We start from the raw sequence: 25,450 nt of genomic DNA on the forward strand, positions 1-25,450 counted from the left end.
CGCTCTTTTGTAGGGCCTTTTTGAGTTTTGCTTTGATTTGGATAACATTCATTTAACTTATTATTTTATTTAACTAATCAGTTTTATGTAGCACAGGCCACATCCACCAGGCACCATAGGGCTTTACGTAAGAAGCAGATATCTGATCTAAATACTGAATTCAAATATATGCAGCAGAAGTTCGTCTGGGGCGAAAGGAGAGTTCAGAATCATAAAAACAGAAACAGTAATATAAACCAACTGTGTAAAACTATACAACAACCCTATGAGTTCTGTGCAGTTCCTAATTCAGATTTTACTTCAAGTAATCTCTTCCGCCCACCCCTTGCATCATTGTGTTTGTCACATGTCAAAGGTGGTAGTGACTTTGAAAAAGTAGAATTTTAAGCCAAGGCTAACAGATGGTGCATTCATCTGTTTTGCAGGAGAGATTGAATTGCTGAATGTACAGGCACCTCAAGTAAACATTCTTGTTTCCTGAAGGGGAAGGTTCTAATCTCGTATTGCCTGCACTCCTGAGACACCAACAACCCCCAGAGGTGGCCAATTTGGGTAATGGGTATTTCGTTTCCAATGTACATAAAGCGGTATGGCTTTTGTATGCCAGCCCGAATAGCTCCATACATCAATCAGAAGGCAGTATAAAGGGATCAGAGGACTGGGGAGGTGTCGCTACTAAAGATGCACTAAGTGCAGTAACACCAATGCCCAAAGGCCTTATCAGCCCATTGAGCATTGTTAATTGTTGTATTTTACTAGCAGTCCAGCAGTAAGAGGGTTAATTTACGTTGCTTGCAGCCGGGCACATGGCACCTTTACGACTCTGTTGAGCACAGATTTTCTGGTACCACTGGTAGCGGAGTTGCCACATGGATGGCTGCTTCAAATTGGGTGAGATAGATTCTGGGCATGTCAATCAGCAGGGATTTTTCATAATTAAGTCTAAGCACGATATATGTTTTGCCACAGTTTTGTGGTCTTCTTTTAGGTTGAGGGATGTTATTCCCCGCGAGAAGTCTGATCTGGCAGTAGACTGTCCTAGCGAAAACATTGATAGTGGCGTGCAAATCAAGGGCTTTGTCAATAATAAAGCCTAGTAATCTGGTGCTATTGACAATGGATGGTTTGCAGATGATCAGCTTCAAAACACCACTCCAGGATTGCAGGGATGTGTAGAAACAAGTGGGAGAACTCAATGAGAGGTTATAGTCTTTAATGAGCAGTGGAAGGTCAGCAAAGTCCTCCTGGGAGGACACTTCAAGATACAGTTGAGTATTGTGAAATGATGGGAGATGCTTCTTTGTTTCTTGAAACCATTTACAGGCTCATGTAATAGTTGGGGTAAAGTTGGAGCCATGAGTGACTCTTTGAAGTATGGTAGTGGAGTTAGAGAGACAGTTGACCAGCTTTATTTGGTGTGATTGATTGTTAAGATATGATGTAACCAGTCCTTTGGTGTGTGCAACCAGTCATTCACTGCACCTGGTGCCTATTCGAACATCTACCTTAGGTATGCCTTGCTGTTCCGCCAGTGCCTCCTGTATGCAAAGAACTGCTGATGTTCCCGATGAGGGTTGATTCATGGTCGTGCCCCATGAGACTGAGGCTGACTCATGAGGTCACTTACAAGCCGCCCTTGGTAAACTGTCTGGCTCCTTTGGGCACTTTTGATGGTGCTGCCGTTGTGGGAAATCCTGCGTCTGAGACGGCTGCACACTACTGCTCCATGGATCTGTCTGCCAATCCTGTCATCGATCTAACATCTGACGATTTGGCCTCTTTCCTGAATGCATTTCCTTTAAATGGTTTTGAAGACATTCTTCAAGATTATGACTACTGTTAAGTCAATTTGACCATCGACTTATACTAAATTTTGCCAATGTTGCCTTCAACTTTGACCTGCCGTGCTTGCCATGGTCAACATTGTGTATCTTTGTATGTTTTAGCTATTTTAACAAGGTTTAATTAGACTTTAGTTGTGTCTTAATATGATTTTAGCTTGTTTTAGTCCAGAGCATTTTCAGCTTGGGTTCATTCACTTTCTCTGGCGTCATCATTATAGCGTCATACTTGTTCCGGCAATGGGGAGGGTGTAGTGGATCCTATTTAGTTTTCATGTGAATCAAGAGTTTAGCTTAGCCTTCTGGCTTGCAGGCCTTCGCCCCAATCACCTAGTGACTTTTAACCTACTTAGCTTGCTCTGTTTTAGCAAATTTTTTCAATTATTTCTTCCAAGATGGCTGCTATGTTTATGGTTAGGAAGATGTTTTAGTTTCACATTATCAGTGCCACTCTGTAAAGGTGTCAAAGATAAATGAGATACGTAGGTATTTACATCATGTACTTTCCCACTTTCGTGTGACAGTAACATAATGTACCTTTTCAGGGAATTGGTTATATAATTGCCGCTCCAAGCATGCCTTCTTATCTATTGTTTGGGAACATAACTGCATCAGGGGTCCTACAAGATCTGTATAAATACATCTTACACAGACAAGATTATCTGAGGGATTCCTACCAGATGCCATCAACGCTATCTATGCTACAGGTCGCCTTGTTGCAGACCCAACCTTCATGTCCCCACAGAGTCTGATCTAGAGAACTCATTCCAAGGTAACGAGGGTTGCAGGGCTCTTCTCATGGACATGGTACTGGCAGATTAGGTTTAATACACCTAGCTCTCTTTAGATTAGAGATTAGGTTCATCATGCAAGGACATTAGGGTTTATTTCACACCTGCTTTACATCTTATGTTATTGCATGATGGTGGGGGTCTTTGTATTCATGACTCTCGTTTTTACAATTTTGTTTCTTGCATTGTTCATTATCCTAATCATTGCAGCCCATGCAATTTACAGTAGATTGCAGTCTTGTTAATAAAACCTATTGAAAACTTGACTGCATCTCTTTCATTTACTGTTTGTGACTGAGACATTTTGCTCATATGAGAAAAGGGTAATCTCCGTTTAACCTCGACTTTCCTGAGATGTTGCTCTCTTGAGTTGATGCGTAAAGGCTGCCACAAATCACCTTTTACTGTTTGGGTTTTTGGTGAGGTACTGTTTGTGAGCTGGGAGGGTTGGGCCAACAGTTGATACTTGTTGTAGGATTGGCTTAGTCACCTACAAACAAAAGGGCTGTCATCCTTAAACCAGCAGTCTTGCCTAGAGCAAGAGTCCAACTACGATACTGATCTGGGCTACTGTTGCAAAGTCATCTTTTTGCCCTTTTCAGCCCCAGCTTTTGTTGTTGACTGGTGCTGATGGTAACTGACTCTGACTGTGCCCTGGGCTCTTTTAGTCTGACCCAGGCCAGTGCTGTGTTAAAACACACACATGCAGTAGAGTACTCTAGGTATTAGGGTACCCTTCCATTTTGCCTAATGGACCATGTAAGTCCCTAGTACATAATAGGGCAAGGGGGTACAATTATAAGCCCCTAGTATATAACAGGGCATGGAGATTAGATGCCCAGCAGAATTTCGGCACTTTCATGTGTGCACTGCTGTGTGCTCTCTGTCCTTTTAAATGCAGGCCTGCCTTGCAGCCTGTCTTTAAAAGTTAAATTCATACCATTTGCATGGCAGCCCCTATAAGTCCCTAGTAAATAATACGGCAAGGGGGTGGCAGCTGCCTATAAGACCCTAGTACATAATAGGGCCTGAATGTAGAGACCCAGCAGAATTGCTGCCCTTTGCATATGAGCACGGCTGGAGGTTTTCTGCCATTTTTAAATTCAGCATGACTCTGCAGACTGCATTTAAATGGAAATGGTGTCCCAAGACGACTTTGGTGCTATGGGCACTTTAAATGTGAGGATCTACCTTATTTTCACATTTTGGGAACCCCCAGGGTCTCCACTAGGTGGCCCGTGAGTGGGGGTGGGGGGTCATGTAACTATAAGCAAGCCTTATAAAAGATGTTTTATAAACCATGGCGAGGGAGAAACTGATCATTTAGGGCCAGATGTACTAAAGGATTTTACCCATTCTGTGTCTATGGGAAAAAGCTTTCGTACATATGGCCCTTAATTTTCCCCCATTGTAGATACTGGGCTGCGTAGTCTATCATTGCAATGTAGTATTTTATTGTAAATATAGTAAGGAAAAGTGTAGAAAAATCATTCAGGGATTTATGATAAATCCCGCAATTTGACATAGGGTGAATGTGTCACAACTTGTACAGAAAAAGATAAGTGGTGTCCAGGGTAGAGGCTATCTAGTGAAGAGCAGCTCTGCAGCTACACAGGAATGGCAGAGCATAAGCTGGGGTAATAAAACATCAAGCCTCAAAGAAGAGCAGGACAGATAGACAATGCCAGATCACCTTCTGGACCCCTCAGCCAACCAGTCTTAAGGAAGGAATTTGCAGATGTTAGGAGAAGGAAAGCTATGGAAATTAGCCACACTGGGGGTTGGTGTACTCAGCTCTGACTGCTCTGCTGAAAGTTCAGCCATCATGGATTTTAGAAGGATTGTGCTTTCCGGGACAGGAATATGCCACACTTTGGAGGAAGTAGTCATGCATTTCGGTGTTACCTAGGGGTGCCCCCTTCCTGATGCTCAGGAGCTGGGAATAAACATGTGAGGGATGCATAGCCTCTCAGATCTGCTGCCTGAAACTACAAGAGGAAGAAGGACTGCCCTGCTGGAATCTGGATCTGCACCCTTGGCCTGCACTTCTGAGTGAATTGCGCCTGCTGCACAATCTGGTAGTACAGCCCTGTAGTCGGTGTCTTGCTTCAAAAAGGACTCAGGAGTGAATTCTCTGTAGTTACAGGCTAACAGAGCTTCCCCTGCATCATCTCCAGCAAGATTCTCTCACCTGGAGTGCATCCAGTGGACTGTTAAGGATTTGGCCAGGTACATTGTGGGAATTGTGTCACAACTTTCCAAGGACCATCCAGGAAATTCCAGACCCTTGGATTTGTGTTTTGGACCCTTTGTACCTGCAAGGAGGAATTCATAAAACACCTCCTGAAATTTGGAGAAGTTTCCAGAATTTTGGTAAAGTTGGCGCTTTGTGTTTCTAAGCACTAGGAAGTGCTTATTCTTTAAAAATTCATATCACTGTGTTCAAGGACCATCCGGGAGATTCCAGACCCTTGGATTTGTGGTTTGGACTCTTTGTACGTCAAGAAGGACTTCAGGAAACACCTCCTGAAGCTTGGAGAAGTTTGGAGAATTTTGGTAAAGTTTACACTTAGGCCCTCATTCTGACCTTGGCGGGCGGCGGAGGCCGCCGCCAAAGTCCCGCCGTCAGGTTACCGTTCCGCGGTCGAAAGACCGCGGCGGTAATTCTGACTTTCCCGCTGGGCTGGCGGGCGGTCGCCTTCAGACCGCCAGCCAGCCCAGCGGGAAAGAGGCTTCCACGATGAAGCCGGCTCGGAATCGAGCCGGCGGAGTGGAAGCTGTGCGACGGGTGCAGTTGCACCCGTCGCGTATTTCACTGTCTGCGCAGCAGACAGTGAAATACATGTAGGGGCCCTCTTACGGGGGCCCCTGCAATGCCCATGCCAGTGGCATGGGCACTGCAGGGGCCCCCAGGGGCCCCGCGACCCCCCCTACCGGCATCCGGATCTCGGCGGTCCGACCGCCGGGATCTGGATGGCGGTAGGGGGGGTCGGAATCCCCGCGGCGGTGCAGCAAGCTGCGCCGCCGCGGAGGATTCAATGGGGCCGCGGTACACTGGCGGGACCCCGCCAGTGGTGCCGGTCCGACCGCGGCTTTACCGCCGCGGTCGGAATCCCCATTGGAGCACCGCCGGCCTGTCGGCGGTGCTCCCGCGGTCCTCCGCCCTGGCGGTCAAAGACCGCCAGGGTCAGAATGACCACCTTAGTGTTTCTAAGCACTAGAAAGTGTTTATTCTTTAAAAAATCATATCTCCGGTTCCCTACATTTGAGTTTTGTCATTTTGGTGTCTATTTATTCACAAAAATACAACCTATTTTTATAAATTGGTGTGGGATGTTTATTGTGTGTTGGGTCTCACTTATTTACTGTATTGGTGTTTTTGAATGCTTTACACTCTTGTCTCCTAATTTAGGCCTGCTCGGTTACAGCTACCAAGGGTTGAGCAAGGGGCTAATTTACTGAGACGTTTGCTGAACCTATATTTGGTTAGTGGCCTTATTGCCAGTGGTAGGTTCATACTTACCACTACCAATAACCCACTTTTCAACGCTACTGAACCCTATGCACCCTTCCTGGATTTTTAAAGGAGCAGCATGGCCAACCATGGCCATTGATGTTAAAAGAATGAACGGAGAAGATGAAAGGACCACACACTATCAGCCGCACAGTCTCATGTTTCCTGTTGCAAACAGATTTAGAAGTTTATGATCATCAAGTGGATTATGTTAGTAGATACATTTTTCAGCTGCCTCTTGACACAGCTTTCTAAATCCTTGGCTTGTAAGTGAAGATAAGGACAGGGTGGCGTCATCTGACCGACTTTATGGCGATTGGGATGCTGTGGTTTTGCGCGGCTCCTAAAATGTTAGTTAGTGGTTTGAGCCATGCATGTACCCTATTGCGTGATGCAAACATGACGCAACCCACTCATAAATATGCCCCCAAATGTTTAAATTCTCTGCAGATAATACTGCAGGTAATACAAGACCGCCTCATATGAGACTTCATGATGAGGCCCACCTTCTCTCCCAATATGTGTACAGTCCCACCCCAGTGAAACTAAACAATGGAGCCCCTTTGTCCGAGGACTATCACTGTTGACAGTGGGTTTTACCTGTGCGGCCTAGGCCGCGGAGCTATTTAAAAGTGCTGCAATGCTCTGTATATACACTTTGGTGCTATCATTGTGAAAAGGGGTGTACAACACTCACTTGCCAACTATCATTAATAAGTCAGGTATTTCAGGATGGCCACATGAAGACATAAGTCTCTCTGAAACTATAATTTCAATTACCAGATGATCAAAAGTGTAAGTATGGCCAGCTGTCCCTTTGCTTGGCAAGACGATTACTCTGGCTTGCAGGATTCTCTGACTTCCTCATGAGAAAAACTGGAGGTTCTTTCACAGAGAGTTTTCAGGCATCCATGGGATAAATTGTATGAGAATATTACTCTAAATAAACGGAAGCAGACTATTAACAGCATAGCAGAACAAGTACAGGCTTTATTCTCTTAAGAGGACTGGTCAGAACCCTTTTTGTAGCAATAACCTAAACCTAGGAGAATAACCCTTGAAGGTTAAATTATTCAGGGTGATAAAGAGATGGCTTTGGATACCTCTGTGCTAGACCTGACCTGTGTTAGATGTTGAGGTAGTGTTTCCCCAAACATTTTTGCTTTTTCTAGGAGGTTTTGCTGATTCTCTTTGAGTGGCCTTAGGGCCCTGGGTACTTTCCCACTGCAAGTACAGGGTGAAAGTGTGCGCACCCTACCTACGTATGTTAGGAAGTGCCGCTTACCAGTATGTGCACACTTGCACAATGGTGTTCTCATATATACTGAGCCTGTCACAGCAGGCTTATGTGCACCTTTTTGGTGTTCTTAAATTGTGTCCAGCCTTCTCTTGCAGGCTTGTGCATGAGGAGTGAAGAATACCCACGTGTGTTTTCACTACCAATGAGAGCTGCTCTGCCCATAGGTTTACATGGGAGGAATTTACAATTAATCCTAGAGGCAAGAGTGCATTGCAGTGGAGCAGCCTCATGATATTTACTATCATTAGATTCACAATGACATCCCCCCTTCTATGGTAACGATGGTTTTGTCAATGACACCTTGGAAATGCCACTTCTAGCAAGTGGACATTTTTTATGTTCTAAAACTCTTTTTGTGTGCCTTTTCAATTCAGCTTCATTCCACTGGAGGCTGGGGGAAGAACATCTGTGCATTCCCCAGTGACAGCTATAAAACTTGAGCAACTGGGAACGACAGACCTCTGCCATTTGAGGGCCTGGTCGATAGATTGGAGAGAGTGGTTTTGACACTTGGCCTCTCAGAGCTAGATCATGGCCCCACTAAACATTAAGATCAGCATTCCACGACCCCATGGCAGACAGGAATGAAATTGAGGGTAGACATTCGTGGCTCAAAGGGGTACCCTCTGAACCACCCTAACTTCAGAGGCTCACTTCAGTATAACTACTGGTACCACACTTCAGCAACTTAGAGATACACTTGCAGGAACATGGGGTAGAGACCCTGGACCGCTTGATGCACACTGCCTTAGAATCTGTTGGGCACAGGGAGTAATTACTGCCCTAGAAAGGGACCACACACCCTTCTTGTATCTTAGCTGGCCTATGCAAACTGGTTTTCACTATGTGGCAACCTGAAGTATGCTCTCCAAGAGCTTGTTGGCTTGCCCCCTGTTCTCATGTGGATGTCTCAGTGACATCAAAGACCGTCCTCATGAGACCTACACCTTCTACCTGTGTCTTCTGGAGCGTGGTGCCCTCTTAAGTGCCTACATTGTCTGCTGAATGTCATCTGTTAGCAGTGATGTGAGCGTGGAACAAAGTATTGTGCCTGGAGACCGGATTTGCCTGGTGCAGAGCCTCCAAAGTACTGCCCGCATTCAAGGAGTGTGGCCCTTCATCATAGGGCCATGATACGCAAAAGCATCTTGTTGGTCACAAGTAAATTTTGTGGTTGCGGAATCCCATGCGGCCCGCTTTTGTCGAATGTGCTGCTTTCCTCTTGGGTGACACCTGACGGCATGCTCATTGTGTGAGGTGTCCGATTCACTGGTTGCGACCCTCATAGTTGGCGGCGTACCTGGAGCAGTGCTGTATTGTACCTCGTGCGGCACCGCTGAACTTGCATCTCTGTGTGTGTGACTGGATTTGTCTGGTGCAGCTCAAGTCATTGGGCAACAGACATTGTGGCTCCTTCCAGGGTGGTATGGGATTGGAACTCTTCGTGTGTGTTCGGCATTGCCTGGTGCGACTCAAGTCATAGTACACCACATGTTGTGCCTCATTCCAGGGAGGTACACAATTGGTAACATTCCGTGCATGTTCAGAATTGTCTGGTGAGGCTCAAGTCATCGCGCACCAGACATTGTGCTCCATTCCAGTAAAGCACTGAATTTGATAACTCTTTGTGGGTGATCGGAATCGTCTGGTGCAACTCAAGTCATCGCACACCAGACATTGTGGGGGTTATTACAACTTTGGAGGAGGTGTTAATCCGGCCCAAAAGTGACTGTAAAGTGATGGATATACCACCAGCCCTATTACGAGTCCATTATATCCTATGGAACTCGTAATACGGCTGGTGGTATATCCGTCACTTTACCGTCACTTTTGGGCCGGATTAACACCTCCTCCAAAGTTGTAATAACCCCCTGTGTCTCCTTCCAGGGAGGTGTGGATTTGGTAACTCTTCGTGTGCAACCGGGACTGTTTGGGGTCATTCAAGTCATCACATCCCAGACGTTGTGCTCCCTTCCAGGGAGGTGTGGAATTGGTAACTATTTGTGTATTGGAGTGCCTGGCTTGGCTGGGCATCACTCTAAACAGTGTGTGTCCCAAGGTAACCCTCCCTCGTGCTTTGCAGATTGGGGCCCACACTGGAAGGCACGGTGCAGAAACCCCAGAGGGACCTTCCAGAGTGCTGACCAAACCTCCATTTGTTGACTGTTGCCTGATCAGTCGTTATTTCTCCCCCCCCCAACTTTTTCCCCAGGATCCTGAAAAGTGTGAGTAATAGTTACCTTAGGGCACTCACGCCCCTGCCATGCAGTTTTTTTTCCCGTCAAAAATGTTATTGCAAATATTTTATTGATATTATCAATGATGTTATCAAAAATGTCATGAGTGGCATAATTTGTGGGGTAATAAGTAGTGCACGGCAAGGGTGGGAGTTATAGTTACATTAGGGCATGGGTTATAGTTACTTGAGATAACTCTAACTATAACAGGTGAATTTCTATGGCCTTGTACATTTAAAATGTGAGCCTAACTATAACGTCCCAGTTGCCTTTGGTTTTTTAAGTGAGTTTCCATGGCTCTTTTAAATTCTATTTCCTAACTATAACATTCCTGCAATGATTGTTTTTTTCAGTGAATTTATATGGTTCTTTAACATAAAGTAATTTTTATTACTATACGTTAATCAAAACATAGCCGTGCATGGCTTGTGGCCAGACCCTGTGGCCAACCCCCTAAAACCACACAACACATCTATACAACCACTTACACTCATTGGATGATGTCATCAGTGTAATTTGAGATGTCATCAGTGATGCCATTCATCATGTCATGAGTGCTGTAATATGTGAGGGCATAAGCAGTGCATAAAGGGGAAGCAAGTTATAGTTAGCTCAGGTAACTATAACTGCTGAATTTCTACACACAAAACTGGAGTGGGCACCCCAGGACATAGCAGGAGCAGGCCCTGGGGTATGGTGGTCCCCAGGGCCATTATTGGCTCCTCGAGGGTAGCTGAACTACCCCCTCCTATGTAAAATAGCTCTATGGAGGTGATGGTCCCTTGGGCCGGGGGTCCATAACAGACCCGTTTCATTATTAGAGTTCAGATCCGGGGAGGTGGAGGTAGCAGATTGTTTGTTTTGTAGGGGAATAGGGCGGTAAATTATTTACAATTATTATTTTATTTTAAATTATTTCTATAATAAATATTCAATTGGAAATTAATTATGTAAATCATTTCATAGATTGATTGGGCTTTCAATTATTGAAGCGTAATTTGGTATTTTAATGTATATTTGCATTTACACTTACAAATAGGAGTTTAAGTCATTCATGTGATCCCTTTATGTTCTTCCTTATTTTGGTTTTATTAATCACTTAGAGCACGGAAAGTTCTGGAGTCTAAGGAGAATTCTGAGGGTCACCAATTGGGGTTTGTATTTAATTAATTTGCAAGTATAATAAGGGCTGGTTGGTTTGGCTACATATAAAAATGTGTTTTTTGAACACGACTGATTCCCGGCCAGACCTGGGTTTCTGGCTACAATGAGATGTGATTTGATAAAAGGGGGCCCTTACAATAATTAAAATGTAAAAGTATGAGATAATTTTTGGGTTAATTCTCGGTATGAGCCCCTTAGAGTGATTAGATAACCACCTCATTCTAGCTTCTTTGTTTTCTCCCTTGTTCTGTTTAATTGTAATATGGGTTTTGTGCAGTTTGAACATGTTTTCCTTCTTTCATTTTTGGAATATTAATTATCTGGATTGCAAACTATGAAAAGTATAATAATATGCATTTGGGGAATATCACATGCTGACTTTGGGAATTGGTATAAATAATTTATTTTGCCTGGCCCTCTGTTTATGTGAATTAGTAGATGCAGGTTATGTTACCTGGGTGTCCTTCTTCCAAAAAACACGCGTCCCCCTTCTCCTCCTTCTTTATGCACTTTTGGGAGAATTCATTAATAGCGGTATGCACAGTTAGAACTTTACACGTGGGTTTCAGGAAGCTCCCTGATTAGGTCATAAGATATGTTAGAAATGGGGTCTCTAGTTGGCAGTCGGTTTGAAACCTGTCCAAGTAGGGACCCTCACTCTAGTAAGGATAAGGGAGATACCTGCTGAGATAACCCCTGCCCACCCCCTTGGTAGCTTGGCACGAGCAGTCAGGCTTATCTCAGAAGTAATGTGCAAAGCATTTGCACATACACACAGTAATACAGTGAAAACACTACAAAAGGACACCACACCAGTGTGAGAAAAATAGCCATTAATTATCCAGGGATGGGGAATTCCTATTGCCCAACATCCAAGACCTATTGTTTGGGGTCAAAGGCACTAGGTTTTCATGTTTATTTTGTCCTTGGGACCATTAGACCCAACCCTCTGCAGCACAAACCTTTTGATTGGCAGTTTACAGAGAAGGCAACTGTCTGCAGGTGAGGTAATGTGTGTCTATAAGCTAATGTTGTTCGAACCTGTATGTATGGTTCATTAATGAAAAGCCTACATTATTAGGGTGAACACTGTAAATAAATGTTTTAAGGTCACAATGTACTACTGACAATGGTTCCAGTAAAAACACAATTTGAAAAAATTTACCTATGTTTGAAAAGTTTAACAATATGAGGTTAAGTGTAATGCTCCCATAATGCCCTGTAATTAGATGCAAATCTTTGCAGAAGCTTGAAAGCAAGAGTGATGATTTTTCTGTTCAAAATAAAATGTTCAGAAAAAAATGCTTCGCTACTATGAAATTTAAGGGGCTATTTCTTTGAAGCGCCATTTAATAAAATGTGTTGATGCATGCTATCATTCCCCAAAAATTTTCCTAATGGAGAATCAGTGTAACCATTTTCCAAAAGATTATGGGAAGCATGAAGATAAACAAGCACTGGCAATGCCAACCGATCCAACATTTTTTGTGAGTCTTTTGGTTTTGTCAATGCGTGTCTTGTTTTGACATGGCTTTTGTAACACTTTATTGTTGTGGAAGCTGCCAGGCCCTGACCATTGTAACAAACACTATTTTTGGTCTCAAAAAGCACACATTGCCACCAGTGGTGTAACAAACGCCCCACAGCCCCCCTCCAAGGAGCCCCCTCAGCACAGCATCTGCCCAGAGTGAGTCGGGGGGGCCCTCCATGTTCTTTGCAGGGGCCCCCCTCCAGTTTCGTTTCATCACTGATTGCCACAGTAGTTCCTGGCACTGGACAAAACTATTTTGTGTGCCAATATGTTCCTTGTTGAAGAGCAGAATTTGATCACTCACAGTAGAGCCACCCGATAGAGATCAAAATAGAAGTTTAATAAAAACAAAATGTTTTTGTTAATGACGGACCTAATTAGGGACCCAATTCTTCAACAAAGTCACTTATGTGCACCCATAGTATATGCCTTTGAATTAGTGGCCTTCATGCTCACAAGAACTTATAGAAGTTGACCAGGAGATCGTACTCCAATAAAGTATTTGTTAACTGCATTTTTGCATGAGCAAATATGCATGTGTAGATTTGCTCATGTGAAAATCAAGTTGAGAGTTTACAAGTTAACTTTCCCTCCAACCACTTTTTTCCCCCAACCCTGGAAGAAATTCTACATCTGCCATTACCAAGAGTACATTCCCAACCTTTCTCATTATGGGAAAAGATTTGAGAAGAGCTGGTGAAAATCCTTAAAACATGCACATTTGCAGACTCAAAGGCATTCCAGCCCTGGAACTATTGCTTACCTGCTTCCTCCAGCCTAGTATGTAGATCTGTGGAAAGGTGGCATGATAAGGAAATTGCTATAGTAGGTATTGAAATTGCAAGTATTCAAGCCCTACTATAGTAGTAGCCCTGGCATAATCAGAGAGGTTATTATCAGAACCCTTACATAATGAGATTGCTGCCATAATTTGTTGCCACACTACATAGCACCAAAGGGACGAGTAGATTTGTTTTACAGGACAAGTAGATTTAAGAAGCAACCAGTCCCATGGACACGTAGATATTTTATTAAATTCCTCACCCCTGTTATCTGTGTAAAACAAGACCAAAACGAGAAAAATCCCACTTACAGTGCTAAAGATATGAATTTTGTAAGATTTAACTTAAAAATACAGTTCCTTGAATTTGATAGCTCCACCTCGGGCTATCACAGCATTGTGATCAACAAAACCAACAGTTCAGGCAGCCCGCAGCATCTCTACAGTGTCGGATAGACCCACAAACAGTACCTTGGATTTGCAGGGTGTGGTGATCCTCTCGGTGAGCTCCGGAGCCCGGCGTCTCTGGCGTCGGGCCCTTGAAGTCACACTCGTTGCAGATCGAACTCCGGGCTGATGAAGTCAGGAGCGCTGGCGTGGATGGCTTCCGGGCTGCGGTGCGAAGAGGGACGATGCGAAGTGCGGTGTCCACTGGTCACGGTGCAGGCAGCGGCTTGGTGATGGTGTCCAACAGCGTCGGTGAGACCAGGGCTGCAGGGTGAAACAGGGTAGTGCGACGTGCAGTGTCACTAGGTCACGGTGCAGGCAGTGGCATCGTCGTTGCTGAAGCGCTGTAGTCTGTAAGCCCAGGTCGGCAGTGCGGCACGGGACGTCTCCGGTCGGTGTCTATGGGTCACATACAGATGGGGACGTCTGTTGACGACACTGGAATCGATGGTGCTGGCGTCGGTGGACCGGGGCTGCGGTGCGGGATGGTGCTTCATTCTCCTCAGGAGCGGTGTCCATAGGCCGCGGTGCAGGCGGCGGTTTCAGCAGGAGCAGTGTCGTCGGGGATGCCCAGGCTGCGGTGTGAGCAGGCGATGTCGGAGTGCGGGGCCCACAGGTTGCGGTGTGAGCAGCTGCTCGGTGAAGTCATCCCACGCCGTCGCTGAGACCAGAGTCGCAGTGTGAAGCGGGGCAGTGCAGCTCTGTGCGGTGTGGGCAGATCAGGATGCAGGCCAGTGGCGTCATTGGCAGCGTTGCTGTAGTTTTTCCTCTTGAACAGCACAAAACACACAGTTCCCAGTGCTGCAGGTCAAGGAAACTGAAGTCTTTGGTGTCCCTGAAACTTCCAACAGGAGGCAAGCTCTACTCCAAGCCCTTGAAGAACTTTCTCAAGCAGGACACACAGCAAAGTTCACCCTTTGCACTCTTTTAAGGCGGCAACTGTAGACCAATCCAGCAAAGCAAAACAGCAAAGGGACATTACACCTCCTGCAGCTCTTCAGCTCTTCTCCTTGGCAGAGGTTCCTCTTGATTCCAGAAAGATTCTAAAAGTCTGGGGTTTTGGGTCCAATACTTATACGCCTTCTGCCTTTGAAGTTGGCAATCTTCAAAGCTAAGTATCAAGTGTTTACAAGATCCTTCCTTGTCCAGGCTAGGCCTCAGACACACACCAGGGGGTTGGAGACTGCATTGTGTGAGGGAAGGCACAGTCCTTTCAGGAGTAAGTGACCACTCCTCCCTCCCTCCCCTCTAGCTCAAATGGCTCATCAGGATATGCAGGCTACACCCCAGCCCCCTTTGTGTCACTGTCTAGAGAAAGGTACAAACAGCCCAACTGTCAAACTGATCCAGAAAGGGAGTCCAGAAACAGACAGAGTCACACAATAGTTTAAGCAAGAAAATGCCTACTTTGTAAAAGTGGCATTTTGAAACACACAATTTAAAAACAACCCTTACCAAAAGATGTATTTTTAAATTGTGAGTTCAGAGACCCTAAACTCCAAATTATTATCTGCTCTCACAGGGAATCTGCACTTTAATAATATTCAAAGGCAGCCCCCATGTTAACCTATGAGAGAGATAGGCTTGCACTGTGAAAACCGAATTTAGCGGTATTTCACTGTTAGGACATGTGACACACTACGTACATGTCCCACATTTAACATACACTGCACCCTGCCCATGGGGCTACCTAGGGCCTAAATTAGGGGTGCCTTTTTGTAGTAAAAGGGAAGGTTTAGGCCTGGCAAGTGGGTACATTTGCCAAGTCGAATTGCCAGTTAAAAACTGCACACACAGACATTGCAGAGGCAGGTCTGAGCCATATTTCCAGGGCTACTAATGTGGGTGGCACAACCAGTAGTGCAGGCCTACTAGTAGCATTTGATTTACAGGCCATGGGCACCTCTAGTGCACTAGCCAGTAAATCAAATATGCCAATCATGGAAAAACCAATCAACAGTACAATTTCTATAGGAAGCACTTGCACTTTAGCTATGATTAGTAGTGGTAAAGTGCGCAGAGACAATAAACGAGCAAAAACAGAGTCCAGTACACCATAAAAACAGGAGGTCAGAAGGCAAAATGACAGGGGAAACACACCAAAAAGCTGCCATGTTTAACAATATCATATTAAATTATGTTGGATTCCCCTGGTTTGTTTTCAAACTAGATCGTTTTTACATTCCAACATTTATACAGTTCTTACATTCAGAATAAATCATGAACTAATATTTGATATGGTTTTGTCATCTATTGTTGTCATTTGTGTATCACAAGCAATCTTGGGGCTCAGTATGTTTTCTATGTCCATTAACCGCAGGGTTTTTATTGTGGGAGTGTGGAAGTACCCTGTAACTTGACAAAGGCCACAGCGTATCTGAAATGCGTTGTGTGTTTTTTGTGCCATTAAAGTTTAAAGGTATGAAGAAGTTGGTGTGCCATTTTTTTTTCTTTCCCACAAGGACCTTGGCAACTGTTTTTGAATCAATTGTGTACGCGAGACGCGCTGGGCATCCGTGCTGCTTTCATCGTTGTGTGTATATATATATATATATATATATATATATATATATTACCATGTTATTTTAGGTATAAGTAATAATATGATAATAGTTTTATATTCTCCTAGTATAGTTTAAAGTTTTCAATGTGTCATTAGGATTTTTTGCATTTAATTAGTCACTTATAATTTGGTAACAGGTAGCTGGGTTTGTAGGGTTATAGGGGCCAGAGCCTGTTTGGCCCCAGGAACTCCATCTTCCAGGGCCTTCATTATTTATATGTGGATGCCCCAGTTCCCGGCCGGGCCACCCATCCAAGCACAATGTTGGGGGGCGCTAGGGAGCACCAGGGTCTATTGTTTCTGTGACAGTGCTAAGAAAATGCTAAAGACCCTCAACGGGTCTTTGATTAATCTACCGTCCAATTCCTGTAACAGCGCCGAGACATAGCTAAATGCCCTGGTGGGAGTTTTATTAATACCATTAATGCACCCTACTTCCTGTAACAGTGCTAACTAAAGGCCCGTGGTGGGGCTTTCATTAATGCACCCTACTGTTCCTGTGTCAGTGGTAAGACATGGTTAAAGGCCATCAGCGGGTCTTTCATTAATGCACTCTTCTGTTCCTGTGTCAGTGGTAAGACAGGGCTAAAGGCCCTCGGCGGGTCTTTCATTAATGCACCCTAATGTTCCTGTGTCAGTGGTAAGACAGGGCTAAAGGCCCGTGTTGGGTCTTTCATTAATGCACCTTACTATTCCTGTAACAGTGCCGAGACAAGGCTAAAGGCCCTCAGTGGGTCTTTCATCAATGCACCCTTCTGTTCCTGTGTCAGTGGTAAGACAGGGCTAAAGGCCCTCGGCGGGTCTTTCATTAATGCACCCTAATGTTCCTGTGACAGTGGTAAGACAGGGCTGAAGGCCCTCTGCGGGTCTTTCATTAATGCACCCTAATGTTCCTGTGACAGTGGTAAGACAGGGCTAAAGGCCCTCGGCGGGTCTTTCATTAATGCACCCTAATGTTCCTGTGACAGTGGTAAGACAGGGCTAAAGGCCCTCGGCGGGTCTTTCATTAATGCACCCTAGTGTTCCTGTGACAGTGGTAAGACAGGGCTAAAGGCCCTCGGCGGGTCTTTCATTAATGCACCCTAATGTTCCTATGTCAGTGGTAAGACAGGGCTGAAAGCCCTCGATGGGTCTTCCATTAATGCACCCTTTTGTTCCTGTGACAGTGCTAGGACAAGGATAAAGGCCCTCGGTGGGTCTTTCATCAATGCCATCAATGCACCCTACTGTCCCTGTAACGGTGCTAGGACAAGGCTGAGGGCCCCTGGTAGACCTTTCATTAATGGACCCTACTGTTCCCATGACACTGCTACGACAGGGCTAAAGGCCCTCAGCGGATCTTTCATTAATGCACCCTAATGTTCCTGTGACAGTGGTAAGACAGGGCTAAAGTCCCTCAGCGGGTCTTTCATTAATGCACCCTACTGTTCCTGTAACAGTCCCGAGACAGGGCTAGAAGCCCTCGGTGGGTCTTGTATTAATGCACCCTTCTGTTCCTGTGACAGTGCTAAGACAAGGCTGAGGGCCCCTGGTAGGCCTTTCATTAATGGACCCTACTGTTCCCATGACACTGCTACGACAGGGCTAAAGGCCCTCAGCGGATCTTTCATTAATGCACCCTAATGTTCCTGTGACAGTGGTAAGACAGGGCTAAAGGCCCTCAGCGGGTCTTTCATTAATGCACCCTACTGTTCCTGTAACAGTCCCGAGACAGGGCTAGAAGCCCTCGGTGGGTCTTGTATTAATGCACCCTTCTGTTCCTGTGACAGTGCTAAGACAAGGCTGAGGGCCCCTGGTAGGCCTTTCATTAATGGACCCTACTGTTCCCATGACACTGCTACGACAGGGCTAAAGGCCCTCAACGGATCTTTCATTAATGCACCCTACTGTTCCTGTGTCAGTGCAAGACAGGGCCCTTTCAATGGCTCCAGCATGGCCCTGCTTCTTTTTCAGCAGCTGATTGCAAATTGCATTCACTTCATTTTCTGTATGCGGTAAGGACTCTTGTAATTTTAACAGAAGAAGTACCAATGTCTACATCCACGTCATACCAGCTCACAGTTTGACATCCATCTCTGATGCTGCCATAGCACTCTTTTCAAAGAGTATCACAGACCTGTTTTGTATATTAAAGGGTGGTTTCAAGTGTGCAATAATTTCCGGCTCCTATCTAAGGGCCGGTCACAGGCGTTGTCATAGAGACGTTATTGTAAATGCCATCAGTATAATTTCATTAATGGTCCATTTTATCAATTTCGCTTGTTCTAAAACCGATGGCCATTCCCCCAAAACTTTTTTATTAATCTCTTCTACATAGATCTTGATTCAAATCTTCAGCCACCACTATTTTTTCGACTGTCTGATACATTGACATGAGATAAAAAATTGTTTTATTTCATCATTTTTTCAGCTAGGTTGCAGGTTGCTGCAATATCACCTTTCTGGCCACCTTAAAGCACTCACCACTGAGAGGACGCCGACCTGGTAGTGATTCTCACTGTGCGCCAAGGGTGGTCCAATGTGCAAGATCTAGTCCACTGCTAGAGGGGATGTTTGTCCCACTCCTAGATGCAGGTTGTCTCTAAGACAGCTCTTCACACCCAACTAGAAATCAGGCAAAGTCCCAGCGAAAAGCACTATATAAAAATTGGACATTTCCACTCTTTCAGACGTCAGGATGACGTCACAAGCAGCTTGAGTTCTCACAATACCCAGTGCTGGTGCACTGGCCCTGTGGCGTAACACAAAATAATGCCCCCTTTCAGAATATGATGGTGGGCCTCCGAGTCTCCCATATCTCACAAATATTCTTTGTCTTTGGGCTGAATGGGGGCTCTTTGATGGATTGGGGTGCCCCTGGAGGGCTGGGCGCCTCCACAGCCGTGTTACACCCCTGCAATGGCCATTCTCAGGAGTGGGAACCCTTTACTGCTTAGTTTCACCAGCAGCCCTCGGACTCCATAGAACACCCAAGTTGAGTCGCGAGGTAAGTTATCGAGTCTATGGCAACTCTCAAATAACTTACCTTATGGCAGTCGGTGCCTCCATCTGAAGCTGGGTAAACCTGACTGTTTTAGATTCCGAGGTGTATTAAGCAATCTTTGAGTCAGAAATCTATTGTTCACATCAGGGTAACACCAGCTGGAGAAGGACATGTGGTTACTCTTTCGGTCCAATCCTGAGTTCCCTAACCATCCACCCATACTATGGGCCCAATGTAGAGTGTAGTCGACAGGGTTCTTGTAACAAGTGTGACAGAGTACCCTCTCCCCCAAACCTTCAGTCCACCCACTCTATTTGAAGTCATGGGTACCATTAGTCTTTCAATAGTGGTGCCCTTGCTGGCTCTCCCATCCTAGCAGTTATTCTGATGGCCTGACGGAGTAGGACATGTTAGAGTAAGTATATGACCGCCCCCCTTATTTAGAGTGGATGGTATGGTGTCCTTTTTTTCTATCCGACACCAACAGGTAAAACCTGGCAGCCCTGGCACCTCCTTCTGGGAGGGGGAGGAGGGGAGTGACGTCAGAAACATACTCCTGACTTAGGAGTTTGCTTCTGAAAAACAAAAAAGTTTGGTATGTGGCCACCTAAAAGACAGAGGCTTCATGCCAAACTTTCAGTGCAGCGGCTCCTGTGCGTGCACAGAGATCACAGGTGGGTCAGCGGAGATCTCACAATGTGGAAGTCTCCTGTCTCCTGTCTATCAGGATGGTGGACATTATGGGGCAGAGATAGAAAAATGCAATTTTGCATTTCCTAAATAGCAACTTCATAGAAATCACTAATTAAGAAATGCAAAATGCTTTGTACAGAGATACCGAGTTCCTAATAGCGATTCCTACAAAGTAATTGTAATTGTAATTGTAATCGTATTTATATAGCGCTTACTACCCCTGACGAGGCGTCGAAGCGCTTTTCGATGAGTAGCACGCTACTCCGGTACCCAACAAGAATTAGTGATGGATTAGTATAATTTAATAAGGAGTACAGTTTTAGTATTATTATGAGTTAATTTGAGTTGCAGATATGAGAGTTTGTTAGTTAGATTGACTGGAGTAATGGAGGGGTGGAGGAGGAAAGAAATCCAGAAGTGTTAATTGGGAGTTTATCCTTCATTTACTCAATCCAAAGGCTTGAGATGAATAATAGGAGAGCGGGGGGAAAAGAGGATGTGGATGGGTTAGGGAGAGCATAGAAGTAGGGTGAGAAGAATGCAGGAGAATTTAGTAGGGTTGTGTGGGAGGTCACAGAGGTAGAGTGAGATTTGGTGAGTTAGATGTGGAGGTGGAGGGGAAGTGCTTAGGCAGAGATATTTAGGAGATGAAAGTGGTCGAAGGGATTTGGGATGAGTCCGAGTGAGAATGGAGGATAGTTAGATAGAGACATGACATAAGAGTGATGGGTAGATAAGTGTGATAAAAAGAGAGCAGAAATTCATAGATATCAGGAGCCATGCAATGATCCACAAACATGCCAGGCACAGAAACAACATATACACATACATACACATATATATATATATTTATACACACACACACATGAATAAAACACACATATGCACATACAATACATAATTAGAATCATGGGTAAAAAATACTTAGTCAGACAGGTTTAAAGAGTGTGTGTGTATTTTATTGTTATTGGTTTAGTTTCTGTAAAATGAGCATCGTGGCCTACCCAACCGGAGTATTTTCTACGAGTATGTCAGTAAGCGTTACCTAGCATGTTTTATACGCCCCGTTTATATTGTACAGTAAGAGTACGTGATGGGCCATGGGGTAAAAAACGTCTCCAGCAAACCTTGTGTGCCATTGGCAATGTGATTGTTACTAGTGCGTCTTTGTGGATATGTCCTCGTGCTTCTAAGCATCAACAACGCACCACCGGAATCGGCGGTAAACGCAGTGGGGTCGTTTGGAAAGCTGTCCATCATCGTGGTAAAAGGCGGGGAATTCCTTTACCTACTTCGAGGGTGGGCGGGGTGTGGCTCAGCGGGCGGAGCTTACAGGTGCTTTATAAAGGGAGAAACCTTCTACTCTGTGTCTCCAGCAGAGGAAGATAGAACCTGCGCGTCACAGTCAGATACAGATTACGCTCTAGTACATCATCAGTTCACCTCCAGGATGGATTCTAGATCTTTTTCTGCTATGGGATCTCTGAGCGCACAGCCTTGCTTTATCTTTGCCAAGCCCAAGAGTTAGGGTGGCTTGTCCTTTCCAGAAGCTGAGCTTCAACTGCGGCACCTGCTACGATTATATTTGTAAGTGCTTCTTTTGAGGTTTAGTTTCTGTAAAAAATTGAGCATCGTGGCCTACCCAACCGGAGTATTTTCTACGAGTATGTCAGTAAGCGTAACCTAGCAAGTAGGAATCGCTATTAGGAAATTGGGATTAAGAAATGTCATTGCATTTTAGTCAATAGGCCGGTTTTGCATTTCCTAAATAGCAATTTCTTATTAAGAAATCGCTATTTAGGAAATGCAAAACCAGGGATGGCAAAGGGCAAAAGTACCCTCTTGGTGCTCCCCAAAAATAGGTGTGCACCTGTCGAGCACACATATGCCCAAGGGGCACGTGTGTGGTCTATTGCAATTTTAAAAAGCACCTGGGGGTGTTTTTTTTAAATTGCACCTTGTTACCACCGACTTGAAGTTGCTGGTAATTACATCTTCTAACAGTCTATGTCGCATTTAATTTTTTTGTGTGGTATATGTTTATTGTCTTTTTTCAAAACAATATACAGCATACAGAAACAGAGAACAAGCAGTAAGCCCTTAAAATCTGCATGCGAAATACGAATTCGGACCATTAAGAAATTTAGAGAAGGACTTTGTACATCTGGCCCAATGTCCTCTGCTCTCCTGATAGACAGAGTAATGACCGCCAAGAGATATGTAATCCTAAAGAAGGCACCTCACATATAATGCAGTTTTTACACCTACCAATGTTAGGTGAGCTTCAAAACCAGCTTCTCCTATGTATGAAGAACTATGTCAATACCTGACATTTATGATAGTGACATGTGTTGCTTTTCTACTTGTATTTATTGATGGGGTTGTGGTGTGCAGTGGTACAGTTCAGGAACGCTAGCCCACCAGGCGGGTGAGGAACCGGCCTAGACGTGTCCATCCTTAGTTCTGTGTCTGCTTTGACACAACATAGCAGTCCACATGTCAGATCTGCCATTGCTTGCTCACAGCAGGTTTTTGAAACGCATGACATGGACTGGTGTTCTTCCTCTTGGGTTGAAGTCATCAGTTGTGATTGGTGCTCATCTTCAGCCCAGGCAGGCTCACTGGGCTCGCGCATGTACTTTGCGCAACACGTCTGCTGTCATTTTATCTCCTGTGAATATCTGCAGATGACACACAGAACAACAAAATGAACTGAACAGCAGCATTTAATTGAACATGAGTGCCGTGCTGCTAGGACGTGCAATACTATATCAGGAGTAATGGAGTACATACCATCTGAAATTTGCATGCTGTTCTGACTTTATTCGCTTTCCATATCTGCAGATCTGCTCTGAGGTAATTGATTGCTTTCCTGCAGGGAGGATGGACACAGATTCAGCGGAAAATACTTTCTGAGAAATCAGCTCTCTTGTGACAGATATCCCTCAGAGTAATAAAGCTGAACCACGCTTTAAGACATGGCTATTCGACCAGTAGCAACCCCCCCCCTCGCGCCTTGAGACCCTCACGGGTGAGTAGCGCACTTTATAAATTAATTGATTGATTGATTGATTATTTATGTCAAAAGGTAAACAACAGATACAATGCCTTTGGTAGCATGGCGCTGTGCATGGGTTTGCGTGCTAGCTCCCCTTATACACATTTTGGCCGCCATCTTAAAATGAGTGCACTTTACATATGAGTACTTTTCACATCTCTGGAACTCCATCCTTTCATCCTTCGAGACAGAGCTTTCACAAGAGACACAGAAGAGGTGACAAGCAGCCATTTTGTATTACGGTGGTCCTTTTAAGACTGCATGAAAAAATGAAACATCACGTTTTCAAATGCCTTAAATTTATCTAGCAAATGAAACAAGAAGACAATGAGATACCATACGTGTGTGTGTTCATATGTATGTATGCATATATATACAAATACACACATATATTACACACATACTTTCCAAGTTAGCCCCCCCAGTCTCTAAAAAGAGCAATGTTACATAAATTTGTTAGGTCCATCTATCAATCAATCATGCATTTATAGAGCGCGGCAAATCACCCATAAGGATCTTGCGGCGCTGCAGGTGGTATTGTTTCTACTATTAGAGGGTACATATAGCGAACCGGCAATGCGCTAAAGAGATATAAGGCATTATGGGGGTCATTCCAATATTGGCGGGCAGCGGGCACCACCCGCCAAGCGGAAACCGCCAATTGGCCGCTCCGCGGTCAAAAGACCGCGGAGGCCATTCTGGCTTTACCGCTGGGCTGGCGGGTGCCCGCCAAGGGAGCGCCAGCCGGCCCAGCGGGAAAGGCCCTGCAACCCAGAAGCCGGCTCCGAATGGAGCCGGCGGTGTTGCAGGGGTGCGACGGGTGCAGTTGCACCCGTCGCGATTTTCACTGTCTGCTAGGCAGACAGTGAAAATCATGCTGGGGCCCTGTTAGGGGGCCCCTGCACTGGCAGTGGCATGGGCAGTGCAGGGGCCCCTAGGGGCCCCACGACACCCGTTCCCGCCATCCTGTTCCTGGCGGTAAAAACCGCCAGAAACAGGGTGGCGGGAAGGGGGTCGGAATCTCCATGGCGGCGCTGCTTGCATGCCGCCATGGAGATTCAGCCCAGACAGGGGAAATCCGTTGGAAAACCGCTGGATCCCCTTTTCTGACCGCGGCTTTACCGCCGCGGTCAGAATGGGCAGGGAAGCACCACTAGCCTGTTGGCGGTGCTTCCGTGGTCATCGGTTGGAATGACCCCCTATATCAGCATAAAAATGGGCTAGGGCTAGTGGAGACACATTATTTGCCCAACTAGCAAAAGTGACCTCTGATTAGCTAAACCCTTCTTTCATAGAAGTTCACAATGAACCCGATGACTCCATTTTGAATGTTCACCAAAACTTAAAACAACTTTGAAGGATGCCCATTTTTAACCGCCTAGAAATTGTCATGCTATGGGTATAAGTAACTAATCGAGGAAACCACAATTGTTAATGATGTCATCAATGATTCCATTTGAAATGTCATCAGTGGTGTCATAAATGATGTCATAGAACATATCATGAGTGATGTAAAATGTGAAGTCATAAGCTGTGCACGGCGGAGGCACATGTTAGCTCTTCTAACTCATGCCCTAAGTTTTCTCATCAATAATTTTACATCAAATGTAAAATGATATTATCAATGATGTCATAGAAGATGTCATCAGTGACGTAATATGTGGGGTAATTAGCAGTGCATGGTGAGGGTGGGAGTTACAGTTACCTAAGGGGACAAATTATAGTTTCTTGAGATAACTCTAAGTATGCCTGCTGAATATCTATGTTTTTCTGCTTGTAAATTTTGAACCTAACTTATGACCTATGTCTTATACAAGGTCATGAATGGCTGGGGTTCAAGTTATAGTTAGCACCATGCCAGGCAGTGTATCTCGCACCATTTCCTACTTTGTTACACAAGACGCGAAGCTGAGCTGACTCTTTCAAGACCCCACACAAAACCACAACTCTGGCATATTTTTGTGTTGAAAGAAATAAAGAAACCAAATTATTATCACCTCATTGTCTGATGACTAAATATTTCTGGAACAAGGTGCCTAATAACTAATATGCAGTGAAAATGTTAAACTGATGTAATTGTTAGCTTCTTTATAAACGAAAAAAAAGCTACGTTTTATGTAAGATGATGACCTTGAAACACTAGATGGATTTGGTAATCCACATTATAAGGTTACTGACGAGTCAGGTGGTAGGAGAGGTGGCTCAAGACATCCCCACACAAGACATTCGTAAGCTGAGATTTACTGCGATTAGTTACTATCAAACGGTTCCATTGGACAGGTGAAAAAGTCTTAGAGCAAGCAATTCTCATCACATTTTAACAAGTAGCACCCACTTTCACTTATTGTAGTTGACAAATCGAATCCATGGAAATTGAATACGTCCGTTATAGATGGTGCTATCTTTGTGATCATCACAATTGTGCTGACTAAGTCACCAAGCATCATCCAATCATTCATCCTTATACTTTGAACTGTGGCCAAATCATCCATGGTACAAGCAGTTCTCCTATTGGTTGCTTCAGTTAAGTCCCCATTGACACCAGAC

This window comes from Pleurodeles waltl, chromosome 4_1 (assembly GCF_031143425.1).
Source record: "Pleurodeles waltl isolate 20211129_DDA chromosome 4_1, aPleWal1.hap1.20221129, whole genome shotgun sequence".
NCBI lineage: Eukaryota > Metazoa > Chordata > Amphibia > Caudata > Salamandridae > Pleurodeles > Pleurodeles waltl.